Here is a 23193-nt window from a genome sequence, read left to right on the forward strand (position 1 = left end):
GAGAAGGGGAGAGATGTAATCAGAGCAAACCAGCAGCAGCTGTGTCAATCGGCTCACCTGGTATTACTCTCTTGAGCCTTTCCCCCACACCTCTTACCTGCAGCTGACTACGGACCACACCCACCTCAACAGTGGCATCTTGCATCATATATATATGTAGATATAACTCTGCCAAACTTAATCATAACTCTCATTACCTGCAAATAAGGTGCACGATATCAAAAAGTTCCAATTTTAACGTAAAGAGCAAAATAAAATATGTAAATGTTGTTAACATTGAATTATGTAGATGCAAAATAATGAACAGAGGGAACAAGACAATATACTGGATGTGTCCTCATGAAAATTATTCTCATCTTACACTATGAAATGGTAAAACTAGGCAGTGCTGATGGAATATATATCAGAGTATGTTGCATTATTACTGTAATAGCGAGTTTGTGAACAGGAAGTGGGTGCTGCACTGTTTCCTGCAGAGTGGAGACAGAGGCTTAAAAAACTGAGATCAAATGGTTACACTACGCAGCACTGATGAAATTTAAAACCAAGATTCTGTTTCTGATTTGTCTATTTTTAGCCTCAAATGTTTTCAGAGACAGAGATCAACTGTTGACCACACTGTTCAACTGTAGTATGAGATTGTTTCTTGCCAGCCGGCCGCCATTGTTTCAATCGGACGTGTTCGCATTATGTCACCCACCAGTGGCAGTATTTATTGGTCTGGTGCGGTGCAGTGCATTCTGGAAGTTTAAGGTTTTCTCCCTCTTGAGCAAAATCATCCCTTTTCTCTGTTTTCTCTTGTTTTGTGGCACTAATTTCTTTTTACCTCCTAGACCTTGTTTCATTAACAGGCCATCTTCCCAGCAGTGAAATATTAATTTAACTCAGGGTTACTTTATAGCTGTCGTGAATTTTTGACAATTCTCTTCTTTAAATGTTTTTGTGTTTTACCAAAACTTTCAGGCCTCAAATAAAGTTGTAATCTCACTCAGCACCCTCACACACACTCAGCCGCAGCCTCATTAAAAGCAGCGAGCTGACTACACTGCAACCTAAAATGGAAGAGAAATATTTTTTCTTTTCTCATTTGCTTCCAAGCATGACTTTGTCTTGACTTGTCTCCAAGTGCAGTGCAGACTGTGGTGCGCAGGAGATGACATTTTTGTCAACAAAATAAAAGTGTGAAACCATGCATGTTAATGCAAAGGTTAAAGAGTGTAAACTGAACTGCATAATAACAGGAATAGTTTATAACATTTATGGAGACATGTTTATTTGCCTTCTTGACAACATTGATGAAAAGACTGATAACTTCTTAATGTCTGTGTGGTAAATATGAAGCCATATATTAAGCATTTTAGGTTAGCTTAGCATAAAGACTGAAAACAAGGGGAAACAGCTAACCTGGATCTGTCCAAAGAAAAAACAAACTACCTACCAGCACCTCTAAAGCTCACTAATTGACATGTTATATCTTGTTTGTGTAATCCAACATAAAAAAAAATAAGAATGACAAGTTGTGGTTGTACAAGGGTCTGATTGTCACCATGAGTCACTGTTTTTGACCAAGAAATAGTCCGACACATAACTTCCCGTGCAACCACAACATGTATGATTAATCAAAAATGATATTACATGTTAATAAGGGAACTTTAAAGGTGGATTTTGTTACATTTGTAAAGAGCAAGGCTAGCTGTTTCCATCTGATTATGGTCTACATGCTAAGCTAAACTAACCCACATGTGGCTTTAGCTTCATACAGAAATTACGACCACACAGATGGACTGGTATCAGTCCTCTCATCTTACTCTCTAACTATAAATCCATTAAGCCTTTAAAGTTGCCCAACACAGCCTTGATTTGGACTCTGTCTTTGCATTGAAGTAGATTCCCATTTTTCATTTGTTGATCACTTCTCTTCGTTTGCTGTAGAGGAATGGATATGATGTGTTTTTTTTGTGTAAGTGGGTGTCAGGACATACAGAGTGTACTGCTGTAACCAGAGACAGATCTATGCGCTCTCCACCAGACGCTTAGATTTGACCTGTGATGCCAAAATACTTAAAGACTCTCAAACACTCTTTGCTGCCAAGCCAGTCCCGGTGGTTAAAACGTGAACAGCCTCTGCCAGCCTCTGCCAACTGCTGCCTTAAAGGCCAAAGGTACTTATGAGGGCGATCAGTAATGCTGCAGTCATGCAGCAAAACCAATGTTAGGTTAAAAGCAGGCAGGACGTGAGAGTTGGTTAAAAACAAGGGCACTGTGGGGTAGAAATGAGAGTCCAACGTTAACAGGGTTTGTAATCCTCTCCTGTTGATCTTCAATCATATGTCTCCTGCCTCTTTCAAGAAGTCTTCCCACCCAATAATTTACTGTCCGTTTGTTCTTCATCCACAAAAAAAGGCAGTGAACCACGCAGATACAAGGTTCACACACACTGTGGAAGTGTATGAGACGCTCTGCATGGGGCCTGATTCGCACAATACCACACAGACAGACATAACAAACATTCGGTGTGTGTCTCATGCACACGTCTGTGCGTGTTTCCTACAGTAGTCAGCCTAAAAGTGTCGCTGCTGAGCGTGCGATTGTGTAATTGTATGTGAGTGTGCCCGTGCGTGTGTGTATGAGTGTGTTAATACTAGTGTGAGCGGACCATACCAGTGGGGTCAACCTGTGCCAGCTGCTTAGAGCTGATGGAGTGAGCCACACACATGCTGATCTGTGACCTTAAGACAGAGGAGAGGAGAGGAGAGGAGAGGAGAGGAGAGGAGAGGAGAGGAGAGGAGAGGAGAGGAAAGGAAGAAGGAAGAGGAAAGAGGAAAGAGGAAAAGGAGCACACTAGCTTTCCTTTTGTAAAGGTCAATTTGATCTTAAGCTGCTGTAGAAGCTGATACACATCAGACTACACTGAATGTTTATGACTGAGCTCCTAAGGATCACTGTTTTCAATCTTTACTGATATTCACCAAATATAATTTGCTTTAAAAGCAGCAGATCACTTTGTAGCCTGAATTTAATGCATCTAAAAGTTTGTTTTCAGCTCAAAGAAAGTCTCTGGCAACACATGGTAGTAAGACAAGAGAGCAGAAACACAAACTAGCTTCTGCTTATGAGCCAATGTGTAACAAACTAATAAATGGGTTTCTTGTATTTTTAAACTATGATTCCATTATTGATTTTCACCTGTTTTTCTGATTATCGAAAACTTTTTAAAACCCTGAAAATAATTATCCAAACTCTACGTAGTCCTTACGTCTCACAGTGGCTGCACTCCACAACATTACTTGAGCAAACTTTTAAGTTAGAATCCTCAAAACTTTGAAATCAGACGCCATATTTGGTGCAATTTAGGATCTCCACTTTCTCAGCTATGCATTTACATTCAGTTATTATCTCTCTCTTATTATTGCCTTCACACACACGATGGATTTACCAGACACAAAACATGCAAATAATAATAATCCACTGTCTCTGTTTGTAATTTTATCTCATTGTTAACAGCTTTACTTTTAACTGTTTAATCCACCACAGCTGTACCAGAGCTGTATTAAGTTATTGATAATGCAAACCAAACATTTCTTACTACTTATTAACATTAGAAACATTCTGATGAAACATGAGACGGCTTCAAAGGGGCTCTATGCAAAATTCAGAGCACTTTAGTTGTCTGGACATGGTTTTCAACGTGGAGATGACTGAGTCAGCAGCTGGCGGCTGATGGGGCTAACTCCATAAATAGTGCTGAACAACGTCAGCAGTGTTGACAGAGCTAATGGCGTTAACCAGGGGGGAACCAGAGGGTGGGCGCTATGCTTCTGTGATGATGACATCCCGATTTTAGCGGTAAATTAAGCTACAGTGAAAGTTCAGCGAGGAGGACGATACTTTTTGTGCTCAGGCTGTACGTTTACTTTCTCACCCTGCCATTCACTCCTTGCCCACATGCTCACCTATCTCTACGTGTCTTGAGTCATCAGCTGATTTTCAGCTAATTCACAATCAACAATCTTACTGCTCCTCATTTTAAACATGGTTCTTTCTCTGTCGTAGTTCTTTCTTGCTGCAGTCGTACGCCCTCCACCTCCACATCACCACCTAGTCTTTACGGATTCATCAGCCTCATCCGCCTCAGCAGCCTCAGAGTCATCAGCCACCATCACCACTGTCTGGACTCCATAGGGGGATTTATCCTGCTGCCGCTCAGATGTCCCTCAATCACAAAATATCTCCCTCTGGTGACTTTGCACCAAAGACTTCTGTTAAATCTTAATCAGCACAAATCATATACTCATATTCTGTATTAAATATCATCTTTACTTTGTTCCTCTGTCTTGCCTGATTGAAACACCGTATGAGCGCAGTGCAAAGCGGCAGCCATAGGCTAGCCAGTGGGATGCACAAATGCACTAACATGCATGTGCAACCGGACCGGGTTGCCACAAAGGACAACAGACAAGCTCGCATTACGGCCTTAAAGAAGGTAGTGTGACTTCATTATCTGCTCAGGATGCTGTTATTCCACTATATATTTACATAGCAAATGGTGGCTGCTACATTAATGTAGCAGTATATATTTACATAGCAAATGGTGGCTGCTACATTAATGTTCTGAAAGTCACATCCAGAACCTTTAATCGAGAAGCATTTACGGCAAAGTATTTGTCACTGAGGTTAGCGTGAATCAATTATTCATCATAAATGGCCACAAAATGAGGTTTCATATCATTTTGGTGACGAGTCATGGAACAAGACGAGTTAAAGAGTTACTGTGTTCTGATACTGCGACATGTGTAGCATGAAATCAGGTTGCACTCTGCAGGATGGCTAGAGGCCAAGAACTGACTTAAGTCAGTGTCAAGTTTGTTTAAATCACACTTGCTGGTACTTTAATAACCATGGGTGTCGCCAAATTGATATTTAATATGTTTATAATGCTGCAAAAGGAATACTGAAAATGACAGAGTGATACTGATGCCTTTATTATTCTTCATCAGCTGCTCTTGTTCTTCCATGTGAGCACTAACAGTCCACTCATAATTGACTCACCCTCCTTTTTGCACACAGAACATAATAGGGCTGAATCTTTTGCCTTTCTGCACAGTGTATAGAGCCTGTAAGTACATACAGTCTATTTTAACATCAAGAGGACTGCGGTCTCCAGCTCCTAAAGCCCGTAAAGGCCTCACACAGAGAAAGACACCATCTCCCTCCACACGCACACACACATACACACACACTGTCTCACCACCCACTGCTTAGTGTTTGTTTAATATGGCATTTCAGTATGAGAACAGTATATCCTGCTCCCGTCTTTATAAGGGCACAGCTAATGCAATACTGAGACAAGCCCCCCCTCCCGTCTTTGCAATTACACACACGCACAACACACACACACACTTGTTAGTCCCGTGCCAACGGCTGCTGCCTCTTGGCACCGCCCAGGGTTAACATTGCCCCAACTGAGAAATAGCATCTGCTTCATCTCTCTTTTCTTTCACCCAACCGCTCTCCTCTGAACTCACTAACACCCTCCATCTCTTGTCCAAAAATGCACACATGCTGACACAGACACTCAAACACATGCACGTGCGCACACACACACACACACGCTATTGTGCCTGGCACCAGTGCTGGAATCTTGTCTGTCTGTCTGTCTGTGTGTCTGTCTGTCTGTGATGGTGAGAGCGCACAGAGAAGCGCTGAAAGAACAGATTTAGACTTTTGTGTTCTTGGCGTAAGTAGGCCAACTCTTCGAAAGACAAATCCCTGCTTACTGTTGGCCTGGAGTTGTCACTGTGGAGCTAATAAACACTGGAAAAGGAGCTGTTCTGACTATCTGGAAACCCCTGTGTCACCGGTTCACTTGAACAGTTTGTCTCCACAGAACACCACGGGTCGTTTTTCAGATAATCCTGAGCAGTTGCTAAATTCAACTCATAAACAAACTGTGCCAAACTGATATGCTGCTGATATTCTTAACAGACATTAAGATGTGACCGTTGGCAGCAGATGTGTACTATATTTGGTCGACTCTGTAATTTGAAAGCAGGGACGCAGAAGTTTGTCTTACTTTTACAAACACACTGCTGATCGTCATTAAAGGAAATTTGGTCTTTTTATAGCCGTGCTAGTCTGTCCATCGCTCTGACGGTCAACAACTCTTTTTCCCCAGAGGATGAACCTTGATGACTTTGGTGTGACCTGGACTTTTTTCTAATGCCACCATCAGGTGGAACTTTTAATTTGTCCAATACTTTGGTCTATGAGCAAATACCTGCAAAGCTAATTGCACTCTTATTTGCTTAAGTTGTACTTTGCGATTGGTGCAAATTTTAGCTAACATGCTAAACTAAGATGGCACCATGTTAACATAAGCCTAAACCTCACAGAGGGCTGACATGACTGTAAACTCCAGACTTGTTTTTGTGATTTGGCAAATGAATAACACTAATGCTAAAATTACAAAATAAACTGACATAAAAAATATGATTTGCTTGTCTTACAAAGACAGTGGTGGTCTGACAGTGCAGTCTAACAACAAACAGGAATCAGAAAGCAGGCTTTCATCGGCTGATGATAGAAAAAGGAAGTAAACGATGCTGCAATGTGCATCTGGCTCAGAAACATGACACGCTAGAATGACGACAGTTTGCCAAAATAAAACAGCCCAGTCACCAGAAGAAAATGTTGGCATTGTATGTTTCTGCAAGTCATGGGTACGTTACATTTGTGATGAAGTTCTGATTACATATGTATAAGCTGACTTTGTCATTGTGAGGTGGAGGGGATGGAGGATGGTGTGAGACTAGGCTAGAGACCATTGAGATATTTTTAGTGAGACAACGGCTACGTTTTCAGTGTCAACTATGGCACCAAAATTGGGTATTTTAAGCTGAGACAGGATCTTTTTTCTAACCATAACCAAGACGTTTTGTGCCTAAACATAACCACATGTTAACCAGAGCAACGTTGAAACGTAAAGAGGCATAATGTTTAAATACATAATGTACAAATGTTTCATATCCTGGCTGCAAAAACAGGCAACATTTATTCTGGTGACTGGGTTGAAAAACCCCCCAACTCCTTACACTACATAACAATATACAATACAAATATGGCAACAGTGAGTCTTGGACAGAAGAACAACATGATGACAAAACAACGAGCATTACTCATATGAAAGTGTGGTGGTGATGGAAGAATATTGCCTGGGAATCTAACGTTTTTGGTTGTTTTTTCATGTGTGAGGGATGCTGCTTTTGGCTGTTCTCCCGTTGCATCCTACGCAGGCACAGCATATTCAGACAGAGACACTCGGGGGCAGAGGGGACGTCTGGAGCTGAATAAAGTAACAGCAGCTTTGCAGAAGAGAAAGTGAATGACGGAGAAACTAGTAACACAGAGAGGAGGCAAACAGAAAGCAAATGTCCAATGAAGCATAAAAAAACAGACGAGAGTGTTTTTGGTTTTGCATATGGATGTGAAAACAACAAGTCTAAAATAGTGAGAAACATGAAAATTCTGAATATGTTGGTCTTTCCTTTCACAGAGCTTACTGACTTCATCAGAAGATAAAGATAAGCAGAAGGGGGTAACCCTGGCTGACGAAGAGAAACAGTGCTGAGAGGAGATAACACTGTTGGCTCTTTGGTTTCTCCAGAAGACTAGTCATGCCTGAAAGATCACCAGTTGCAACACTAAAAAATAACAGATTCTAACACAGATTTCTTTAGAGACCAACAAGGGAAGTAGCACAGGGATTTCTGAGTAGAACACACATTCAGCTGAGATTTACTGGTGTAACAATTGTATGAAAAGGCCTCATTGTACATCAGAAGCATCCAAAATTGTACAAAATGCCAAAACTGAAAGGGCATCCCAGCAGCTTAGCAATTATCACACTGTGCTTAGTTTCTCTGAAAAATCATAAACAATCCGGGCTTACAGCTGACTAGTCTAATGCTGAGGCACGCTATGCTACGCTAACATCCCACAAACACAGGCAAGGCGATTACCGTTCTCTGAAGGCTTGCAGGGGGACAAACGCCCTCACAATGGGACGCTTCACAAGCCTAAGCAGAGCTAAGCCGCATGGCATTTCTAGGATATTTCAAGTCAAATATAATCCAAATTCCTGTTGGCAAGATGTTTGTTAAATCTATTTTTACCAGCACTGAGGGACTGATCTTTGTTTACGTCACACTGTATAATCCCCCCCTGCCTCAGGGGACTTTCTTGTGGCCAAACCTCTCTCGCCAAAATTGTTGTCTTTAAAATCTCCCATTTATACAGAACGTGTTGGAAAAACTGCTGTAGATCTTCCAATTTCTCTGACATTTCAGCCACATCAATCCAGAAATATTTATTTTACAAGGTAGCTTGTTTTTTATGTAACCCAGCGCAGTGTAATTCCCGCGGGCGCAATCTGTTTCATTTCTAAACAATGTGAAATTTACAGCCACATTATTATACTATCCAGAAAGATGAGCCTGTTGCTACTAGAGGCTTTGGAGAAACTCAATATTTAAAGGGATAGTTCAGATCTTTTGAAGTGGGTTTGTATGAGGTATTTATCCATAGACGGTGTATTACATACAGTAGATGTCAGTCAGCACACCCCCAGTTTGGAGAAGCAGGCTGGAACACGGAAGCTAAGAAATGGGCTGCTGAGGACGGGGTCAGCAACAACACATATTCAAGCCACCTAAAAAAGGTCAATATCAGTTTAAGTGTGTAATATATTTAGAATATTTTCACTGCTTTTCCTTACCATCAAACAGCGATTAATGACATAATAAAGCCATTACATTGCTCTCTTCCAAGCCAGACTCAACTGACAGGAGCACAGGAGCTGCTGTTTATCCACTGCCTTGATCGGTAATTTTGATTGTGTCAGTGTGTAACTTTGGCATTTAAAAAGGTTAGTTTGGATTCACCAAAGTCACACAACAACACAAACTAACTTACTGACAGAGGCAACAGTAGATCAGAGGCTCCCACGTTCAACAATGTAAAATCACAGTTTTTCCCAGTGGAGTCTGAGAGCATAGACAGAGAACTGAAGAATATCCTCCCCATCAGCATACACCAAAACTTATATAAAACTTTTTGGGGGTTAGACTTTTTTTGGTGCATAAAATATGTTTTGTTGCTGACAATGCGGTCTCACTTCCGAAGTTGTCGAAATCCGGCGCTTGGGTAGTAACTTGCAGCGCCAGACACTGATAATACAAGCTGTCCTTTAACGTTAGCATGATACGTGGTTGTCTTAATAGTTTAATGGCGCTTGCCGGCGTCAAAGGAAAGAAGACAAGAATGAGAATTTAGGCAGTGAAAGTCTGAGTGGGGCGGGTGGAAGTAATAGTGGATGGGTCCAGCAAAAACAAAGAGCGGTGTGTGCGTCCCGTTAGATTATAAAGCCAAACCTTGTTCTAACCTAACCACGAGTTTTGTTGCCTCATCCCAACCACGTGCATTTGTTGCTGAAGCACAAAGTAAATTCTCAATGTTCTGCTGACGTAGTGCTTTTATTTTGAAAGAGACTGCATGTAAACGTTAAATTTCCTGTGAAAACAGATTTTGAAAGAAGATGATGCATGTAACAGGCAGAACTTGACACGGTGTCCCAGAACGTCCAGCCAACGCACCCAGGGTACCTTGCATGTCGAATACGGACGTGGAAAGTCCACGACCAAACGTCCATGTGTGACAAGGTCGGAGTGAGTCAGGCTCCATCCTGCTTCTCCAAACTGACATCTACTGTATTTAATACACTGACAATCGATAAGTACTGCATAAAATCCTTCTTCAAAAAAATCAAAACTGTCCCTTTAAGTTGTGCTACACTGTAATACTTACTTTAAAAATTCCTTAAATGAAAGTTGTAGATTAAGAGGCCGCGCAGCACAGCACAGCATGTAAATACTGTACTTGATCTGAGATGCACAGAGCATATCTAAAGTGGATCTTTCTCTGCAATTACGCTACTTCTGATAATCCAAACAGCCATGTTCAGCTGTGTTCTGTTAAGCCTCTCAGCCCAGATTGTGGGTCAAACGAAAATACTGGAGGTTTAGGTGGAGTGCCGCCATACGTCACGATAAGGATCATGTTCGCCGTACTCTGATTTTCTCCTAAAACCTCTATTTGTTTATAATAATCCATCCATGTGATGTATTCAGGCCGCTAAACCGTGCCGTTCTGTCTTTGGGGCTAAATGGGGTAATTTGTTTTGTTTTAATAAAGCAGGTGTTTTTCTTGGATCACATTGTCAAGGAGCAAATTGCTTTCTAATCACATCACATATGGAAAGTCCAGATGATGGCGGACAGAGCGCAGCGCTGCATCACTGCTGACCCAGTGTGCAGCACAAGCCCCCGCTCCGACGCTCACACAACTCCACACGTGAGGATCAACACAGCTCTGTTTTCTTTGCAAAGCAAAACATGTCACTTCATTTGCCCCAGTTTATCCCCTAATCACAGTGACGGACAGGAGAGAGGGGAGGCTCTGTGACGGCGAGCAGCATGAACTTTACTGCGAGTCAACAAGTAGACTCTCCACTCACTTGGACTTTTTTGGTTTGGAATCACAAATCAGCTGGTTTACATCCAACACACACACAGATAGAAGCAGACATAATGTATTGGTTATTATGAGGAGTTCAGAGTAAATTTCCGCACAATTGTACTGCACAGTAGAGTAAAAGGTTGCCAAAATAAAGACAGAGAATAACATAAAAAGGGAACACATCGTGCCCGTTCTGTCGAACAATGCTCCACAAACGTGCGCTCGCACAGCAGCTCAAACAGTAAAAGCAGTCTTCAGGAAAGAGGCAGGCAGCAGAAGGGGGCCTGTGTGACCATTCAAACGAGCAGCGTGTGGCTGTGGGCCTAGAACAGCCAGCAGTACATTTCCATAACAGGAAAGGTCAGTGTTGTGGCTCCAGGGGCTTTAGAGACGCTAACACAATCCATACTGGGAGCGCTCAGTCTCTGCTGCTCTACCTGTTGGCTGGACTCCATTTGGTGCTATATATTACGCACTGTATTGTATATCATCAGTCTAAGCCTGACTAATTTGTGTTATATTATATATAGCACAAAATATTGTGTAGGGATTTTGTCCCCCAAGAATTGCATTATAAAGCTGCTGTATCAGAAGAAGTAAGAAACAATTTGTAAGACAACCTAATAACTAAGTTTATACTAAACATTAATGCTAGTAACCATCCTTCAAATGCAAACAGAAACTTTGGTTCTAACAATGCTGCTGAAATTGAAATTTTGTGTCTTCTGCTGTGAGGGATGAAGAGAAATCTTGGCCTCGCAGAAGTATTTACACAAGTGTGAGATTTTACTCAGGTCTGTAAACATGTGTGGCAAGAGCACAGTGAAAGGTAGAAGTTTAATATGACTTTTACTTGTAGTACCACCTTTTTAAAAATGTAATCTTATATATTATTTATAATTATTGCTATTGGTATTTTTATATTTTTATCAGTGAAACATATCCTGCAGCATTCCTGCACAGCGACAGAATAACTGTTACTCGAATGAACTTTTTATCGTAAAGAATATATTCAGATGTGACCCCTTAAAGATCACAAACATTTGGATCAGTAATTGTAATTTAATTACATATTTACATATTTTTACTCAGTGACTGTAACTGATTACATTTACATTTATGTGCCTGGTGTGGCTTCACATTTTGACAAATAAAGGCCTGTCTCAATTAGACGCCTCGTCTGGTTGCCAAGCAGTTCTTTTTTATTTATTTATTTTTTTATAGAAATTCTTTGGATGTATAAAAGCGGGTTGTTGGCTACCTCAAATAATGCGTCTATTCCTTGATTATCCTTGATTATTCCTTAAAGCTATTCTTACCTTTCTTGCATTTCACACAGCACGCATGAAAAAATTTGAACATCCACAACTCCACCTCCCTCCAAAGGCCTACTCTCCCCTCCTCCATTACATCCTCATTACGTCTATGATAGACATAGGCGTTGGCATGGTAACAAGTCAGTGATGACTGATGAGTTTTAGATAAGGTTACAGTGCTAACGTTAGATAGTAGCGTTAACATTACTAGTAAGTGGAAACGCACAAGGAAGATAACGGTAATGTTTCAGAGGCGACGCTACAGTAGGCTAACGTTAGCCATTAGCAACTGGATGCTGTGTTGTCATATATAACGTTATAGCCTATGTTACATTAGAGGCAAACTAAAAATACCTGTCCAGCAGAAACTCTGCGACCATCTCGTCCCTTTTTAGCTCAGGATGAAGCTGCATCAGTCTTCCCCATCGCTCGAAAGCAGAGCCAATGTTGACCCGAGCGGTTACGTCAGTCGGAGGCCTCCACGTGGGGAAGACAGACAGGACGCTCAGCCAATCCATGCAATGATTAGTCAGAGTTTTCTTAGAACCATATGAGAATGGTACAATTATGAGTTTTTATCTCTGGTGGAATTCACTTACATTTTAGTGTGCCATCAGCTTATTAATAGCATTTTAACCTAAAGAAAGAAAAGCGTAAAAAAAAAGGTAAGTGTCGCTTTAAGTCCATAAGTGTCCTCAGATCAAAAGTATTAAAATGGTTTCTCACAGAAATTAATCCAAGATATGAGTATTGTTTTAACAGGATAAAGTGGTGTTGCGTCAGTATGCCAGGTGCCTCAAGTAATCCTCGAGTGTTGCAACGCTCACTCTCTCTGATGCACTGTCTGTCGGAGCTAGATCAAATGAATGATTCATAACTGTGGTCTAATTTTTATACAAATAATATTCATACTGGTTTCAATCAACAGTTTGATTGTATTTCCCATCTTTGCTGAGCAACAGTTTTGTGTGAAGGGAATTAAGGGCCTGTCCCAAATATAGGCCCGTAGATTTCAGTGATTCAAGCAAATAATAGGGCGGGCTGTTCATTGGACATATATATGATATAATTTACAGCCATGTAAACAAGCTGTTGTTCCAAGTCTTATCCTTCCACAATCTGCAAAACAATGCACAGTTATGTCTTTATTTTTGAAAGGACAGCAGCAGAAAGAAGCTTTAATTTCGTGGGTAAGTTTGGGTAATAAAAAAAGACAGAAACATAAAGTATGTGTGTGTGTGTGTTGTGTGTGTGTGTAGCTGTGGTTGGCTGTGCGCTCTGACGTACAGTGTTTGAAGTTGTGTTCCATACAAAACAACAGTAGAGGAAGTTGAAACAGCTTCTGGTCTTTCTCTTGGACCAGGCCTCGGGGCCTCAGGGGGCCCGTAGGAATAAAACACTCCTTAGCACAGCCTCATATACCTCAACACCTGCAGCACACAAAAGCCCTCTGTGAGTGAAACAGTCCCTCAAAAGTCAGAAACGCTCATGTACGACAAGGAAACAGGGGATGTTGGGTAACAGTGTGTCTTTGGTAATAAGAAAAAACACAGAGATGGGATTTTCTTTTTTTACGCTACAATAGGATACAGCCAGTAGACTGGCATATAACATAGAAATATGATGGTTTTACTGAAGTACTTGTTTAAACCAATTATTGTTTTTAGATGTTTTTATCCCCTTGTCCTCTCTCGGTCTCTTTTTTAAAACTAAGTTGAAATTCAGCTCTTCTGTTTTTGGATAGAAGTGCTCTTGAATACCTTCAAACTGTTGTGCAAATACAATAATTGTGTTTTTAATTATTATTCCTAGAACTTTATTACTAAAGTTTATTACATAAATAAATAAATCTATGCACCTCACTTACGTCGTAGTCCCGTCACACCTCCTCTTTCCGACCCGCAGTATTTTCCCATGGGGTCCAGCGCTCTCAGGACTGAAATTGAAATAATATTGACATTGGAGTGGCTGAAAAGACACAACATAGCTAATAGATATAATTATCTGACATAATTATCTCCAATAATAACAACAGATAATACCCCTCTGTCTGAGCGCATGTTTGTTGTTGTGTCTAAAGGGATCCACCCTGGAAAGATGGGCAGTGCCACGTCTCCGCCCGTCGAACCCAGCCAGGCCTCACCTTGTGTGGGTGTGGGAGAGTCAGATTGCAGCCTGTCAGGAGCAGGTAAGGCTGAGGTTTGAGGTCGGCCGCTGCGTGGGTGAATTCCCCTTTTGGCACGAGCATCTGTCGACTCTGCTGTTTGGAAACTGTGGAGTGTTCACCTTGTCAGAGCCCGGGAGCAAACCTAGGAAACCCAAAACAAAAACAGCAGTAGGTAAAAGAACACATCACCCACTGCACGGCAAGATTTTAATAACATTTAGTTGAACTCATTAATTTAAGAAATCGTTATGACAGCGCTGGAGTCCAGAGAGTGATTTCTCAGTCTGGTCCAGCAGACACGAGTCCATTTACCTAATTAAAAAAACAAACCAGCGGCCTCTGTGGCTCTTGTGTTTACTGCTGTGTGATGGAGGGCATAAAACACAAGCAGCAGTAGAAATGCAAATAGGCAGCAGGGTGACATAGAAAAGCTGGAGGAAAAGCGGTTAGAGGACGAATAAAGGAGAAACAAGCTGAGGACGGAGGAGTCGGCAATTGACAAAGGCCTCAGACGTAACTACTCTAGATTCATTTATTAACTTATCTATTTGGTGTTAAAGGAATAGTTCTATATTTTGGTAAATACACTTATCTTTGCATTCTTGTCGGGAGTTAGATGAGAATATCCCGTAGTGAGTTAGCTTAGCTTAGCATAAACACTGGAAACGGGGGGAACAGAGGCAACAAAATCAGCCTACCAGCACCTAGAGCTCACTGATTAACATGTTATATCTCGTCTGTTTAAAATGGAAATAGACAAGCATGTTGCTATAACTTTATGCTATGAATAATGATACCATCAGAGTTTAGAGTTTCATTTACAGCACAAAGGAAGTTTGTCAACCATTGTGCAACCAAAACAGGAAGAGGAAAGTGCTTTTGTTTTCCCTGTTAGCTATCAGTAGCTATCCCCAGTTACAAGAGTATCAACCTAAGTTCTTCGTTACTTAGTTCTTAGTCAGTCCTCAGTGGCAAAAATAGCTGATGGTGGAACAATTGAAATAATTGTGGAAACTCTACCTGGCAAAAGAAAAAGATCCCTGTTGCTAGACCCTGAGGAAACTGGAAAGTTATCCAGTTGTCTTTACGATCGCAAGACAAACAATAATTTCACGCGGAAACATTAAGGTTGGAAAAGTTGAAAAGTAGTCTGTTTCCAGTTTACTCCGTACAAAAACCAAAGTTTAATATCTTTACAGGAGGTCATGTGCCAGACTATTCAGCATTTTCTCATTCCAATTTGTCAAATACCGCCGCTTTGTCAGTGGACCTACATGTCAAGATATGACGCATGAGGTAGCTTACCCTCCTGCATCAGTTTTGGCCGTTTATGGACGATGTGTCAATGTACGCTGGTTGCATGCACTGTGTGTTTTCAAAATAAAGTTCCGTTTTTACAGTAAATGTTTCTGCTCCTTAAAAGCATACAGTGTCTTTTCAATATAAATTTAAAACGTAGGTAAAACACTCTTTTTTAGGTTTATTGTTAAGGCAACAAAGGCACATGGTTAGGTTTAGAAAAAAAATCATGGTTTGGCTGGCGTATGTAACTTGTGTCACACGCTACATATACTAGCACACTACGTTTTAAAATAACTCTTGACTTTTGGTATCACACAGGAAATGAACAGCAGGCTCCTGGGTGAAAGTTCGGTGTTTGTTTGACCTATCCACCTCCTCTCCCACCCGCCGTATATGGACTCTCCCACTCTTTTCACCATGGTAGTTGCCGGCAACATCACTAACTGCCGCCACGTAGTGCATATCATGCCACCTCTTTGCATCAGTGTTTGACACCAAGGTCGACAAAGCAGTGGTATTTGACGAGTTGGGAGTGAGAACTCGCTGGACTGTTTCTCGCTGGACTATTTCTCCCTGGTCCATGCCAGAGTAGTCCATCATTGTCCCCTTCAAAATGGTTAATGTTTGTTTGTTCACCCCTGTTTCTAGTCTTTATGCTAAGCTAACTGCCGGCTGGCTTTAGCTTCATATTTAGCACACAGACACCTAAGTGGTTTCGATCTTCTCATCTTATACTCAGCAAGAAAGTGAGTAAGAGTGAAAATATGTCAAACTATTCCTTTAATGTTTTGTTTTTTGTTGTTTTATTACTCACTGCAAATTGATATTCAAGAAGAAGAGAGGGGCCATGATGTGGACAGAGAAGAGGAAAAAAGCAACAACTTCAGCAGGAAGGGGAATATAAAAACAGATGGGGGAGGATCGTGAGAGCGTGTGGTGAAGGAGGAAAGTGAGATCAGGCGACGTGATGAGGGAGGGAGGACAGGAAGATGATGCAGCAGTAAGTACAGCAGTAGATAAAAGCTGCAGGGGAGATGATCTGAGCGTGTCTTTATTCCAGTAAGAGGCCCACAGCATTGCCTGATGACTCACCTGCCGTAAGACTGCATCACCCACAGTATGAGATCATCAGGTTAATCTCACCCCCGACAGACACATCAGCTCAGGCAGGCTGACAGACAGACAGACAGACAGACAGACAGACAGACATAGTGAAAACAACTGACACACACACACTCACTCACTCACTCAGGAAAAACATTATGGTTTTAACATGCTGATCCACTTGGGCGGCATCAACCCATTATCATAATATCAGCCACGCTAAACATCACCTGCATTAATTATTAAAGAGATGATGATGGCTAACACCAACCCCACCTTAATTCACTCCAATATGTTGACATCCATTATTATATAAATGGATCTGAAGGAGGAGCAGAAAATCGTTATGTTTGTCTTGGCCTTGAAGAAGCTGCTCCTCCAAACTGAATACTACTTTCCACCATTTTTATACAAGACAGTCAATATCATGGACATAAAACACACACTCCCATACATGTGTAAATCACTCGGTTGCGGTGCGGTTCCAGATGTGCCCCGTTGTCCTTGAGTCCCGGCAGGAATAATGAAGAGTCGTCACCTCCCATAAAAGATAGACCGAGCGACTAAGAGACAAAGATCAGGAAAGAAGAAGAAAGAATAATCAGTGTAGCGCTGCTTTGAACCGCTCCATAATGTTGGTCACAGCATGATCCTCAGGTCATAGCAGTGAAATGAACAGGGTCAGAAGTCTAATAGGATTTATAACTATCTTTTACCACAAACTGCATTTAAGGCAATAAGATGAATTATTCATCTGTCTAATCTGGGCTTCTGCTGATCTGTACGAGTTAGAGCGCAGCGCAGAGCACACCGAGTACTTAAGCTGCGGCCCAAACGACACTTTAGTGCTGTGGGACAAGCATTGGGTTACATAGGAGAGGAGAAGCTCACTTCAATTATGTTAGAGGGGGAGAAAGAGGGATAGAGAGCAAGGAAGATGGAATCTGAGGCAGAGGAGCATGTATAAAACTGAGATACACTGCAGTTTAATAAATTGAATCGATGTCCAGATGTCTGTGTGATTAATGGCGGCTACAACAGCGCTATTCTGTTTTTTTATTATGCATATTGCAGTTATGTTGGCCGACATTTGTTCACAGCAGAGCCGGTGTTTAGAGGTCTGCATCTGTGGTATTATTGATAGTCTGAAACAAGAGTGGGCGCCCTGAAACCAACTCTGGTTACGTGTATTTCAGTAAGCCTCTAAGAATTCCACATATTAACCTCACCTACATTTGCCCAGAACCAGGGGATACTTTGTCATAATTGTCATTCTTTCACTCAAACATTTTGGGGGATGAGAGCAACAACAGCTGCGTGGCTTCCTTCTACAAACACAGGAGTCCTGCCCGGTCCTGTTTCTGGAGCTACTGGCCTGAAAACACCGACCCACAAACCCAGAGCGCAACCCACCCGGAACTAAAGCAAACACCAGATTCCCACTGGGGACATATAAACTAACGTGCGGACGTCCTCCAGGGAACACAAACCAATGTGCACGCATGGAAAGTATGTAACGTCTTTTCATGCCGAGTGCATTTTTCATCCACTGCTACAAAGCCTGAAGGCGCTGCGCACAGAGAAGGGTCATAAAGTCCATCAACGAACTGTGCAGTTGTGGTTGCAATGTGTTTATTTAGTCACACTCCCAGAATGCACAGGGCTTTGGATGCTGCTCAACCAGCCTTAGCATGAACTGTTTCGGCTGGGTATGAAGAAGACTCAGGACAGAGCACGTAACTTCACGTGAAGTATGAATAAAGTTCACATTTGTTTAACCTTTAAACCTCCGTTACTAACGTCTTACTCACCATCCTGCTTCATAGGAAAGTGTCTGGTCTCAGATAAGGAAAGTGTGTTGTGTTGAAATCATCAAGGTAATTTGAAAAGTTCTCAATAAACTTTTAAAAAATGATATGAAGTCCCACTGACTTTAAAGCTTTTGATACAGAAATATATGTGTTCATTCTTAATTGTGAAAACAGCAGGTTGACAAAGTACTACGCTGGCGGGATTACACATTTCATCTGGCCTTCTGGGTCCCTCAGGAGGAGCTGGAAAGTGTTGCTTGGGAGAGGGACGTTTGGGGGGCTTTGCTTGGCCTGCTGCCCACGAGACCCTGCCCCAGATAAGCCGATGAAAATGGATGGATGGATTTTAAAGTCATAATCCTTTTTTTTAAATGATTTTTGATACTATTTATGGTTGGCATTTTTTACTGCAAAAACTATTCCATGTATTTACATTCAGCAATTTTCTCTCTGTATAGTCATTTTTTCTTGGTGGTGGCGGCGTCCGTCACAACCACTGGCACTGGTGTCCACTAACACTTGGTCGATAACCAAATTTCCACATCTAGGTCACATTATGACAAATAACCAAACTCCATCCAATGAAGAAGACCTGGAAGTGTGGTTGAAAGCTACTGAAAAATCTAGTAAGTGGGTTTTAAATGATGGGTTTTAACCACTTATATTATATGAAAATAATAATATATCGCCTTATAGGCAACATATATGGCAACACTCCCAATATAGAGGTATAGTATATCATATATATCCATATAGTATTTTCAATATTTTCTTTCTTTTCAAGATATAAACACCGTTATTATCCAAACTGCACTACACATATCACCATATTATGGGTTTTAAAACACCAAGTGTCATGTTTTGTTCAATGAAAATATTCTAACCTCACTATGACTCGGGCATCTTTGAATTTTCTTTCGTTTGAATTAAAATGAGTGAGAATAACAAGATTTGCTGTAAAAAGTCTTAGACCACAAGACACTACACACAAACATTTGAAACTGGACTGATCAAACCCTCTTGATTCCACCCCCACACACAGCCACTAAATGGATAGTGACTCACCACAGTGGTCTCAGACCAACATATACCATTCAACAGAAACTACGAATCATAGCCGAGCAGAGTAATAACCCTAAACTCAGAGCTCATCGAATTAAATTTCAAATCAACAAGGAATTAGAAACAATTTTTCAAATTGTTCAAAGCCAACTGATCAAATCCCCCTGACTTTCTGAACTAGAAGCACACTGAACTGTAAATGACGTTCTGGTTGTTTTGGTGTGTGAGATTGTGTATTCGTGTGTGACTGAGTGGGCGTGAGACAGCTGGCCCAAAAGTCCAGCAGCAGCAGAAGCAGAAGAAGAAAAGAGAGAATTACCCCGGTTCAGTCTCTGATCAGTCACACTAACTCAACACTCCCTGCACCTCTGACGTTCAAACACACAGCTTTGTTTCAACAAAATCCTCTTTTCATCCCGGCTGCCAACACTTAAACACAGACGGACATGTGAAGGACATCTAGAAAATTCATTTTCTAATGTGTTTAAACTGCTTTAATTGTATAATTTTTGAAGCTATAAAAGATGCACATATCCCATGCTGTGATGATCAATGTCACATAATTCAGCCAGCTGCTATACTGTAATCTGTATTAGGGACAAGGACAGGAGGCATGGCTTCACACACACAGACGTAACTTCTGGGAATCCATCTCAGGCAGCAGGGTGCTTTTCCAGTCAGTCAGGTGACCGCCCTGCTCAGGGATCTCCCGATGGTCATGTGACGCGCTGCTCGCTCGCTTACTCTCTCGCTTACTCTCTCCTCCCTTTCCCTTTCACTTCTGACAGTGCCCCTTCTTTCTGTCCCACTGATTTAACACTTGTGCCCACCCTGCTGCCTCGTCAATGAATTTCCTCACAGCTCTTCAAGTTTAATGGGGTAAAATCCCCTCTTTTCTCCCTCTTCATCTTTCTTCCTCCTCCTCCTCCTCCTCTACGGGGACTTAATCCACTGTCTGTCCCTGCTGGCTCTTTGAATTATTCAGTGGAGCGCTGCTGCTCGCCACAAAGAGCCATCTCTGAGGCACTGAGAGAGAAAGAGGGCAAATAGCAGATAGACAGAGTGATGGGAGAGTGGGAGGGAGGGAGTGGGAGGGTGATAGAGTGATGGCAGCAGATGTCTGACTGGGAGCTTCCCAGGAAACCCCACACTCATCTTCCTCACCCTCCTCTTCCTCCGCTGTGGCAGCCCTAATCGCATAACCCGGGTATATAACTAGCCGTCACGGCAGGTCAACTGGAAATAGAAGACATTCTTGACGCTGAGCTTGACCTGATACAGAAACCAGCAGGGTGCATGCAGTGGAGAGGATCATGTGTCCTGAGCAGCCATCATGACATAGCAAATCTGCCCACAGCCTCGTGCTGAACTGAACGTCTGCCTGAAGTGGCAATAACAGGGAAACACCACTCATTTCACCTAAGCTGTTACTGTGGTCTGTGAAAGACAAGGGAGAGGTTTAGCATTTTGGATCGCATAGGTATTTGCTTTCTTGTCAAGACTTTGATGAGATGATCGATATGACTCTCATGTCTGTATGGTAAATATGAAACTACAGTCAGGGGAGGGTTAGCTTCACTTAGTATGAAAACTGGAATCAGGGGAAACAGCTAGCCTGGCTCTGTATGAAGGTAACAAAATCTGCCTACTATCACCTCTAAAGCTCACTAATTAACACGTCTCTGCTCGTTGCCTGGCGATCGCTCCCAGCCAGGAAATAGTCTCGCACATATCCCTGCATAAACAGCCCAGTCGCCTGAAGAAAATGTTGGCGTTGTACATTTCTGCAAACCATGAACACATTACATCTGATAAGTCTCACATTAACATTCTAAAGTGACGTAGTTGTAATTACATGTATATAAGCTGACTTTGTCACCGGGAGGTGGAGGGGATGGTGGATGGTGTGATACCTACAGACGAGACGGTTTGAGACAACAGACAACAAAACCTAGTGTGAACTGGCATCGCAGCAAACTGTCTTTTTTAAACTTCAGTTTTAAAAAAAAGAGAGAGTGTTGATCAGTGAGCTTTAGAGCTGCTGGTAGGTTCATTTTTAGACCAGTGTTGGATGGCGTTACTTTTGAAAGTAACTTGTAACATCATCTTGTTACCTAACAGCGTTACCGACTGACTAAAGTAAGTCCTTAAGGTGCGGACACACCAAACCGACATCAAAGAACTAGTGGCGCCGAAAGCCAACTGTTGCGTCGTCTACGTCGCCTCACGTCGCCCTGTGTCAGTTGCATTTGAACACACTACACGGACTACATCCGACGGCCAAGTAGCACGTACGTTCTGCGCCTGCGTGAGAGAGAGCGGAGTGAGAGAGTGGTACATCCTGTCAGCCGAGGGGTTTCCTATCTGTGCAGCCGAGCACCGCAGCACCTCCACGGACTATTACATCCAGACGGTCCCGGTGTTTCCTCCGCAGGCTCCACTTCACTCAGCTGCCCGATAAACCCGCTGCTTCTTCCCACTTTAACCTGAATAACAAACCAGGGCTCGGTGCTCCGGTTGGATCCAAACGGAGAGCCGGGGCTAGCTCAGAGACTAGCGGAGGCTAACTGGCTGTGCTTCCCTCCGGTCATGCTGCGGCTAACGCTCCGCTAGCCGCTCCCAGCTAGCTCCGGTTTGTTATTCAGGTTAAAGTGTGAAGAAGCAGCGGGTCTGTGGGGCAGCTGAGTGAAGTGGAGCCTGAGGAGGAAGCACCGGTTAGCCCCGGTTTTACTACAGGCAGATTCACTCGCTACAGGGGCGAGGAAATAAAACCTGAACAGCCAATCAGAGTGATCTCTCTCACCGACAAGCTCCGCCGCTGATTCAACATGCTCAATCAGCCGAAAAGCCGCCAACGGTGCGGGACACACCGCAAAAACTCGACGACAAGTCAACAGCCGGCCGTCGGCTTGGTGTGTCAGGGCCTTTAGAGTTCTATTGCGTTACCAAAGAAGAAAACCCCTTGACTATTCCTTGCGTATGTTGCTGCTAATATCCACAGGATGCACGTGCTTTAAAATGACTCTCCCAACACTGAAGGACTTATTCTACAGCCCATAATCTGTATCTCTGCAGGCTAATTAGAGGAATGACAGACAGCTATATTGCCCTCAAAATGCTTCATTACTGCTTTGTTTGATTACAAACCTACCTCCACAGCAGTTGAGATTGTTAGCATCTCATCCACAACATAACCAGCTACAAGATTGTTAATTTGACAGTACTGGCTGAGCTAAAAGCTAGTCGTTGCTGTTTGGGAGCTGTAGCATCACCATCCCCACCATGTGTTAGGGAGTGTTGCATTTCACTGTGATGTTTTTCACCTGCAAAATCAAAATAATGTGAATATTTCCACAATGTAAAAGCTGCCCTCTCTACCATGTCGCTTGCCAATGACACTTCTGCAGGTGGCTGCATACTGCCTGACAAGAAGTAGGAGATGAACAGAGATGTTGCAGATGTGTCGGGGATTTAAAAATGTAACAAAGTAACGGATTACCTGACTCGCAGAACTAACGCCGTATGTTACTAGTTACCACAAAAAAGTAATCTGAGTAATGCATTACCCCCAACACTGTTTGTGACAGAGCTGCTATACCTGTTTCCAGTCATTACACTATGCTAAGCTAAGCGGCTGTTGGCTACAGATATACTGGTGGTATGTCACTAACTCGGCCATTCTGGATGTCACTAACTCGGCTTCTTCTCCGGAGCCTTTGTGCTCCACTGTCTCTCAGATTAACTCATATCGCAGCGGTGCCTGGACAGCGTGACGTGTGTGGTTGTGCTGCTGCTGTGGTCCTGCCAGATGCCTCCTGCTGCTGCTGCCATCATTAGTCATTAGTCATACTTCTACTGT

This window comes from Epinephelus moara, chromosome 10, assembly GCF_006386435.1.
Source record: "Epinephelus moara isolate mb chromosome 10, YSFRI_EMoa_1.0, whole genome shotgun sequence".
Taxonomy (NCBI): Eukaryota; Metazoa; Chordata; class Actinopteri; order Perciformes; family Serranidae; genus Epinephelus; species Epinephelus moara.